The sequence below is a fragment of the Aquarana catesbeiana genome, linkage group LG12, assembly GCF_042186555.1.
Source record: "Aquarana catesbeiana isolate 2022-GZ linkage group LG12, ASM4218655v1, whole genome shotgun sequence".
Classification (NCBI taxonomy): domain Eukaryota; kingdom Metazoa; phylum Chordata; class Amphibia; order Anura; family Ranidae; genus Aquarana; species Aquarana catesbeiana.
The window spans coordinates 29,104,558-29,114,811 of NC_133335.1; positions in this window are offsets into that span (position 1 = coordinate 29,104,558).

Here is a 10,254-nt window from a genome sequence, read left to right on the forward strand (position 1 = left end):
CAAAGAGTTTTTTTTTTCATTTATTCATGTACAATGGAATACAAACATGTAGATAATACATATAAATACTACGTTTCGTAAGAGCAGGTAACAAAATAAACACTAAAAGGTTAAAAATGTGATATGCCCATGTAAAGGCAAGTGTTTAAAATAGGCTGACGTGTTTCGAGGATAACCTTCATCAGAGCCTTGAGAACAGGGGCACAGTCTGTATAAACCGGTAGACTAGCATGTGTACATAAGGAGGAGTGGCTAGTTGGAAGGTATAACCTGTGATGGATAATTAATTTTCCTTAGCTCCATGCCAGTCCACATCCAAGCGTTCTAGGTGGAATAAAGATCATAAATGTTTAGTATGGAGCACGTGGAAAGTGTATGCTACACAGTACAGACTGGAGACGTATGAAAAATTTAAAATAATATAGATAAAAATCACACATATATAGACTTCGATAATAAACATTGAAGCAACAATGTTTCCACAATTGTTGCTTCAATTGTTATTAATTCATCTTTTATTGTTTTTTTTATTGCCATTTTATCCTCTACCATTTCAAGTGGATAAAAGGATATGTAAAAGACAAAACAGTACTCTATACCAGTGGTCATCAACTCCTGTCCTCAGGGCCCACTAACAGACCAGGTTTTAAGTATTACCTCGGGGAGATGCAGACCAGAATACTGCAATCACTGAGCAGCAAATGATATCATCTGTCATGTATTCCAGTTATCTTGCAAACCTGGCCTGTTAGTGGGCCCTGAGGACGGGGTTGATGACCACTGCTCTATACTGTTCCAAAAAAAAAAAAATGTTGGTACAAATGTGCAACAGGTGATAAATGGGTTAATGAAATCACATGAAGTCCATTTGATTACTTCATCCCAAAGTGCTCTGAAAAAAGCAGCATGAGGAAATCTATTGGCAAATTACAGCTTTTCCACCAACAGGAACAGATTGATGTGACCAGCATTCAAAGCACTTGGATGCACTCCTCCTGTTAGTGGCTCTGGTCACAGGTTCTGGTGTATGATTCAATATAATCAGACAGAGCAGATCATAGGGTGACATTCATTAAGAGAAGCATCAAGTGAAATACATAGGAACACAACAGTGCTGCTTCCCTCAGAAATGAGCATATGATAACATATGTCAATCTCCAGAGTGTGTGTACCCAGTATGTGATAAAGTCAGTGTGTTGAACTTAAGAACAAAAAAGAAGAACTGGTAGTAATAATAGAGCTGGAGAAGAAACGGGCCTTTCATATAGTGGATAAAGAGAAACACCAGTGGGGCAATAAACTTGGGAAATGGTTAACGAGGGCAGTAAAGGAGCAAAAAAAAAAAACGCATCTTTTATAGCTAAAATCCAAAATATGAAAGGGGAAATAGTGCATTCATCTCCTGAAATAGCAGGGGTTTTCCATTATTATTATAGTCAGCTGTATAATGTGAGACAGACAGAAGAAAACAGAGGGAGTAAGGCTGGATTCACACCTATGCATTTTTAGTGCATTTTGCAGATTTGCACTACAGAACATGTTTCATAGGAAACCATGTTAAATGGACTGCAGTGCAAAATGCAAAAAGCACCAAAAATGCATAGGTGTGAATCCAGCCTAAGGAAGGAATCCTAGTGTACCTGCAGGGGCTTGACCTTCCAGCGGTCCCTGAAGAGGAATTGGAGCTGCTAGATGCCCCAATAACACAGGAAGAAGTCCTAAGAGCAATTAAGGATATGGCAACGGGGAAGAGTCCTGGCCCCGATGGGTATTCTATTGCGTACTATAAGAGGTTCCAAAAGCTACTGGCCCCTAAACTATGTGATTACTTGAACGCTCTGGCAGAAGGGGAAAATCTTCGGGAAGAGGCATTGATGGCCTATATTACTCTTTATTTTAAAAGAGGGCAAGGACCCAATGGCACCGGAGAGCTATAGACCAATATCATTGCTAAACATCGACATAAAGATCTTTGCAAAAATAATAGCGGGAAGATTAAAACCACTTCTGCCTCGATGGGTTCACAGTGATCAGGTGGGGTTGGTAACAGGGAGGGAAGGGAAAGACAACAGTCTTAAATCCCTGTGCCTGATACATGAGGCTAGAGAGAGTGTGGACCCGGTCGTACTACTGTCGATAGATGCCGAAAAGGCCTTCGACAGAGTGGACTGGGGCTTCATGATGGGAACACTGAGGCATTTGGTAATAAAGGAAAGGATGATGCAATGGATATCCGCATTTTACTATCACCCAACAGCTAAAATAAAAATAAATGGAAGTCTCTCTCCCTCCCGGGAACTGTTTAACAGTGCAAGACAGGGCTGCACCCTTTCACCAATGCTATTTGTACTGGCATTTGAACCCCTGCTAGCCACAATCTGGGAAAATACAGACATAAGAGGAGTAAGAGTAGGTGATAAGGAATATAAGGTAGCTGCATACGCAGATGATATACTATTTTATATCACAAACCCCAGGACAACAATACCAATCCTAATCGTAAAGGAGTAGATACAGGAAGATGACAAATTTTAAAATAAATACATCAAAGTCAGAGATTCTAAACATAACTACGTCAAAAGAAGAACAGCAGGCAATTCAACCTACATTTCCCTTCGTTTGGTGTAGAGAAGAGCTTGGCTATTTAGGCGTAAAACTTACAGCATCATTGTCAACTCTCTATGCGGCTAACTATATCCCTATACTGAATAAGGTCAAAGACCAACTAAACTATCTGAGACACAAACCCCTCTCGTGGTTAGGGAGGATCAATGCTTTAAAAATATTCATCCTGCCAAAATGAACATACATATTCCAAATGATCCCAATAAGAGTCCCACAAGATTTCTTCGCGAAAATAAGAACTCTAGTAATAAAATATATATGGAGGCACAAACACCCTAGAATCTCACATGCAACACTTGTAAAGGGGAAACAATTAGGGGGATTATCAGCACCGGTTTTAAAAAAATATTATCAGGCAGTTATTATCTCACGGATAACAGGTTGGATACATGATAAAGACGGGAAAGAGTGGGTGAATATTGAAAATGCCCAAAGCAAAGTAGACTTAGGGAAAAGGGTATGGATCCCACATCAATATTGCGAATTATCAAATAGCACAAATCCACTAACAAAAAACACTTTTAGGATATGGGATGGTTTGAGTAGATTATATCACTGGCAATATAACTCCCCTTTAATTTCTTTACTAGACACAAATTATTTTAAACCTGGGAAAGATGAGCACATGTATTTTATTAGATGGGCAAAGAAGGATGACATAACTTTACAAGATGTAATGACGGGAAATAGATTATGCACTTTCTCTGAATTAACACAAAAATGGGGAAACAGACCACTAGATAGATGGAGATATGCACAAATACTGCACTTTTCACAGACACTCCCCCAGCCACTACGGGGAAGAGGTAATATAAGGCCTATGGAGAGGCTACTCTCTTCCCCGGGGTGCTTGGGCCAGAGTATATCTAAAATATATAAAATATTGGTAGAAGAAACAGAACCTAAATACCCACCCTATTTGGGGAAATGGGAAGAGGAAATAGGTGACCTGCGGGACGAGGAACATAGGTGTTATGCTGCGTACACACGGTCGGACTTTTCGTCTACAAAAGTCCGACCCACGCCGACGGACAAAATATGGCTGACAATCCGATCGTGTGTGGGCTTCCCCAAACTTTCAGCGGACTTTTCCAGCTGCAAATCTGACGGACTTTAGATTTGGAACATGCTTCAAATCTTTACGTCGTAACTCCGCCGGACCCAGAAATCCGCTCGTCTGTGTGCTAGTCCGACGGACAAAAAGCCACGCTAGGGCAGCTATTGGCTACTGGCTATCAACTTCCTTATTTTAGTCCGGTGTACGTCATCACGTACGAATCCGTCGGACTTTTGTGTGATCGTATGTAGGCAAGTCCGTTCGTTAGAAAGTCTGCCGCAAGTCCGCCAAAAGTCCATCGAAAGTCTGTCGGACTTTTGTAGCCGAAAAGTCCGACCGTGTGTACGCGGCAGTCTTAGGGTAGCGTGCTCTACCTCTAGGACTATTAAGACAATAGAAATGTGTTATAAACTGATGGAAAAATGGTATGTTGTCCCGCAAATAGTACAGAAGTATAGTGTAGAGACCTCACCAACATGTTGGAGGGGATGTGGCCCCCTGGGGACCTTTGCACACCTATGGTGGTACTGTGTGAAGATCCAGCCTTATTGGGAAAGGATCATAGATAACATGTACCAAATAACAGGAGAGCATGTTCGGAAAGAGCCGTGGATTTGTCTGTTCCATGATACGGATAAAACAGTAGCTCAATACAAGAATACCTTGGTACCCCACCTTTTGAATGCAGCCAAAAGCCTGATCCCAAGAGTGTGGAGAACTCCTGATCCCCCCTCAATGAAAGAATGGACAGTAAAAATAGATTGGTTGAGATCAATAGAAGAAACAATACATATAAGTGAAGACTCCATGGAAACACATAACAGTGTATGGGAGAGGTGGCTAGAGTTTAAAAAATCATCAGAATATATGATGATGGTGGAGTGTTAAGAGGAGTCATGAAGGTGGATGGATGGGGGGTGGGGGGGAGGGAGAGAGGGGGATAGAGAGAGAATGGGGGGAGGGAGGGGTGGTTATGGGATTTATTTAATTATCTACTAAACTTTGAAATTTTCTTTTCAGGTTATGTGATGAGGGATGGTATGTCTAATATAGATTAATGTATTGAAAATGTAAGGCGGAGATACTAACTTTTGTAAAAATGTAATAATTAACAAGGCTGTTTAACCTGAATAACCTATACCAATAAAAAGAGAATATACAAAAAAAGTCAGTGTGTTGCTCCACACAATTTTAATTGATTGATGCCATCAGGAAGACCCATCTAGATTGACGCCATCAGGAACGGCCCATCCAGATTGACGCCATCAGGAACGGCCCATCCAGATTGACGCCATCAGGAACGGCTCATCCAGATTGATGCCATCAGGAATGGCCCATCCAGATTGACGCCATCAGGAACGGCCCATCCAGATTGACGCCATCAGGAACGGCCCATCTAGATTGACGCCATCAGGAATGGCCCATCCAGATTGACGCCATCAGGAACCACCCATCTAGATTGATGCCATCAGGAACGGCCCATCTAGATTGACGCCATCAGGAACGGCCCATCCAGATTGACGCCATCAGGAACGGCCCATCCAGATTGACGCCATCAGGAACGGCCCATCTAGATTGACGCCATCAGGAACGGCCCATCTAGATTGACGCCATCAGGAAGACCCATCTAGATTGACGCCATCAGGAACGGCCCATCTAGATTGACGTCATCAGGAAAGACCCATCTAGATTGACCCCATCAGGAACGGCCCATCTAGATTGACGCCATCAGGAACGGCCCATCTAGATTGACGCCATCAGGAACGGCCCATCCAGATTGATGCCATCAGGAACGGCCCATCCAGATTGACGCCATCAGGAACGGCCCATCCAGATTGACGCCATCAGGAACGGCCCATCCAGATTGACGCCATCAGGAACGGCCCATCTAGATTGACGCCATCAGGAACGGCCCATCCAGATTGACGCCATCAGGAACGGCCCATCTAGATTGATGCCATCAGGAACGGCCCATCTAGATTGACGCCATCAGGAACGGCCCATCCAGATTGACGCCATCAGGAACGGCCCATCCAGATTGACGCCATCAGGAACGGCCCATCCAGATTGACGCCATCAGGAACGGCCCATCTAGATTGACGCCATCAGGAAGACCCATCTAGATTGACGCCATCAGGAACGGCCCATCTAGATTGACGCCATCAGGAAGACCCATCTAGATTGACGCCATCAGGAACGGCCCATCTAGATTGACGTCATCAGGAAAGACCCATCTAGATTGACCCCATCAGGAACGGCCCATCTAGATTGACGCCATCAGGAACGGCCCATCTAGATTGACACCATCAGGAACGGCCCATCTAGATTGACGCCATCAGGAACCGTGCATCTAGATCCAGGGGGTCAGCAACCTTTTTCCACTTCTGGATTCAATGTATGTGAATGCACGGAGGGCTGCATTATATTTACAAAATCAAAATACCCTTGACCAGGTCCCAAGCTCAAACTCAGGTTGCTCTCATCATAGACACATGTAGAAGCCCTGTACCATATGTGACACAGCGAAAGGCTTCGCTCATTTACACTTGTGTCACCCTTTGAAGAGCTCTCCGTGGTGGATCACTTTTCAGAGGGTGTTTGACAGGCAGCTGGGAGGTGTTATGTCATCTCCTCATTTGCAGCTTAAGGTGAGGGGGAGAAAACCACGAACCGCCTATTTTTTTTTTTTTACTGACCCCCTGATTGCAAGTGTAAAGTAGATGTAAAAGCTCTCAGAATAACTTTAACATTCAACCCCTGTGTCTATCCAGATCTGAACCTTATGTAGATGATGTAACTAGAAGGGGTTGCACCATGCTTTCAGAAAATATCTATTTGAGGGTTTTAACAAAAATTCTGGCCTTAAATGTACATTTTGGCATGTGTGCAAAAAAAGCAAAAAACACTAAAACTGTTCTGGCATCAAAAAAGTGCGTTGTGATCCACATGACCTCTAGGGGGCACTCACTGATCATACCCTGGGCTCAAACTCAGATCTCACACACCAGTATGCAGGTGTTAACCCTTTCAGTTATATGGTCTAATTGAGTCACATCCATGAAAGTAGTTGCTGTTCTTTGGTGTCATAGACGGTACAGGTGTAGTACCTGTGTCTATGGTGTGGAGGACCTAAGTTTGAGCCTAGTGTCTCAGATTTGTGAGTGCAGAGCTCATACAGGTCACATAATTGTAAAGGTTTAACCCTTTGCTGCCAGCGCTGTTTTTGCACATGTTAAAAATGCACATTTTGGGCTTGAAGATTAGTTAAAATCCCCAAATAGTATATTTTTTCTTTAAAGCAAAGACTAAACTAGTGAACTAGACTGGTGAATAAAATGGTAGTTGCAATTTTTTTTAGACCCCATTCACACAGGGGCAACACGACTTGCAGGTCGCCTCAGCGAGGCGACCTGCAAACGACTGCCCGGGCGACTTGCAAAACGACTTCTGTATAGAAGTCTATGCAAGTCGCCACAAGTCGCCCCCGAATGTCACATTGAGAGCCCATTCACACAGGGACGACTTGTCAGGCGATCTAGTCGCCTGACAAGTCGCCTCCCGTTCTGTGCTATGGAACCGTTCTAAGGGGAGCGACGCAAGTCGCTCCGACTTAGAAAAAGGTTCCTGTACGACTTCGGGGGCGACTTGCATAGACTTCTATACAGAAGTAGTTTTGCAAGTCGCCTGGGCAGTCGTTTGCAGGTCGCCTCGCTGAGGCGACCTGCAAGTCGTGTTGCCCCTGTGTGAATGGGGTCTTAGGGCCAGTTCACACCACATGCCGTCCAGTGCATTTTTTTTCTGCATCAAAAACACATTGGAAAGTAGGTTATATGGTTTCCAACGGCATTGTTCACACTGGTGCCGTCAGTTCCAGGGCATTCCAGTTCCAGAAAAAAAAAGTAGAACATGCTGCATTTTTCCTGCACTGGGCTGTACTGGAACGCAGTAAAACGCATCAAAAAACGCACTGGAATGCATAAACAACACATCAAAAACGTACTGGAGTATAGTGAAAAAAAAAACAGGAAAGAGGAAGAAAAAAAACACCTGGAATGCATCAAAAATGTAGAAAACGCATCCGGAATGGATCTTGAGTGCGTTTTTCTGGTGTGAACTAGCCCTTAGTGCTAGTTCACACCAAATGCAGTTCCGTGCGTTTTTTTTTCTGCACTCATAAGGACATGTGTGTTACAGTGTGTTTTTGATGCGTTTTACAACGTTTCAGTACAGTCTAGTGCAGGAAAAATGCAACATGTTCTACTTTTTTTTTCTGGAACTGGAACGCACTGGAACTGCAAGAACTGGTGTGAACTATGCCATTGAAAACCATATAACCTACTTTCCGTGCGTTTTTGATGCAGAAAAAAATGCACTGGACTGCATGTGGTGTGAACTGGCCCTTAAGGTTAACAAAAAAGAGGGGGAAAAATAGCACTGGAACGCATCAAAACCACATATGCAGAAAAGCATCTGGAACGCGTTTCTATGGTGTGAACTGGCCCTAAAAATCATTTATAAACATTACTGGTAGGCAAGTGATTAGAATACAACAGATCAGATCCCAGGCTCAAACTCAGGTCTCCTGTGCCATAGACCCAGCTGTTACCCCTATACCATCTATGATACCATGGAGCTACTGCAACATTGTTTTCTTGGCCCAGACCCTAGTGCAGGCATGTCCAAAGTCAGGCCCGCGGGCCATTTGCGGCCCGCGTTCCGGTTTAATGTGGCCCCACTGGTAATTTGAATATATATATCTTTTGTGACCCCCAACGAATCCTCGAGTGCCGATTCGTTGGGGGACCACAAGAGATATATACCGTATTTATCGTTCTGGTAGCCTCGGAGTGGACAGGGGGGGACGGGACGAGCGCCGTCAGATTATATACAGGAGAATCTCCTGTTTTCTCGGCGGCCTCTGTAATAGGAAGTCCTGTCTCCTGGGCTGGCATTGGACCACTGTTCTGTCTATCATAGGAGGCAGGACTTTGTATTAAAGAGGCCGCCGAGTAAACAGGAGATTCTCCTGTATGTAATCTGTTGGCGCTCAACCCGCCCCCCTCCCTGTCCCCTCCGAGGCTGCAGATATGCATCGATCAGGCTGCACTGATGGCAATGATGAGGCTGCATTCATGGCAATGGTGAGGCTGCATTGAGAGGCTGCATTCATGGCAATGGTGAGGCTGCATTGAGAGGCTGCATTCATGGCAATGGTGAGGCTGTATTCATGGCAATGGTGAGGCTGCATTGAGAGGCTGCATTCATGGCAATGGTGAGGCTGTATTCATGGCAATGGTGAGGCTGCATTCATGGCAATGGTGAGGCTGCATTCATGGCAATGGTGAGGCTGCATTCATGGCAATGGTGAGGCTGCATTCATGGCAATGGTGAGGCTGCATTCAGAGGCTGCATTCATGGCAATGGTGAGGCTGCATTCATGAAAATGGTGAGGCTGTAGATGGGCACTGATTAGGCTGCATTGATGGGCACTTACCCTTATTTTGCTTCACAGTTCTCTATTTAAAATGTAATTTTTTTCCTGAAACTTCACCACACACAGCCACAAAGGCAAGAGAATTCTTGTTGGCAGTGTATTAGTTAATTTGCATTTCATTTTAATGGTTCAAACTAGAATGTCAGGCTAAACGGTCGGCCCTCACGCATGTTCACTTCATCAAATCTGGCCCTTTTTGAAAAAAAAGTTTGGACACCCCTGCCCTAGTGGGATGGTGTACACTACAGTGTACACCCTCTAGGGGGTGGGTCTATGACAACCTGGGCTCAGCAGGGTAAGTGGGTAAATGATGCAGACTGCCATTCAGCCTAGAAGACTGGCAACAGTTAATGAAAAACATTTCTGTAGGCCTCTGGAAGGGAGGTGAGTGTTGCAGCAACTGCTTTGTATTTTTTACTTTTACTTGTCTATTCATTTTTAATTTATTTCCTGGCATTCTGTTTTAAATAAAGGAGTCATTATTATTACTATTACTGATAATATTATGAATAATTTATACTACCTATGTGTGTGAGGAGCATATATTATACAGCAGGGGTAGGCCACCTGTGGTGAAACTACAAATCCCATCATGCCTCTGCCTCTGGGAGTCCTGCCTCTGGCTGTCAGAGTCTTGCAATGCTTCATGGGAATTGCAGTTTCACCACAGCTAACAGGCCTACTGCTGGTATAGATCCTGACAGGAATAAAGGTATTGGAGGTAAAATGGTGCTTGTGGAAAGATATAGACATGTTTGGCCATACCAAGTGAATGTTTTTCAATAAATAACTACATATTTTCTGTTAGTTGTGGTGAAAAGACAGGACTTTCCTTTCAGACACTTTCATATATGAGGTGTGATGATACAAAATGGCTTCCGGCATAGAAGGTGTGATGATACAAAATGGCTTCTGGCCCAAAAATTGCATTCACAGACATGCCCGCCAGGCCTCTCCTCAGGCAGCTCTTACATATGCTGTAAATATTTAAAAAAATAAGTCCAGTCTAATTAAAAGGGGTATTATTGTTTTTAAATGGAAAGTTACTAAGGTTTCCATCTGGAAAAAAATACAGCCC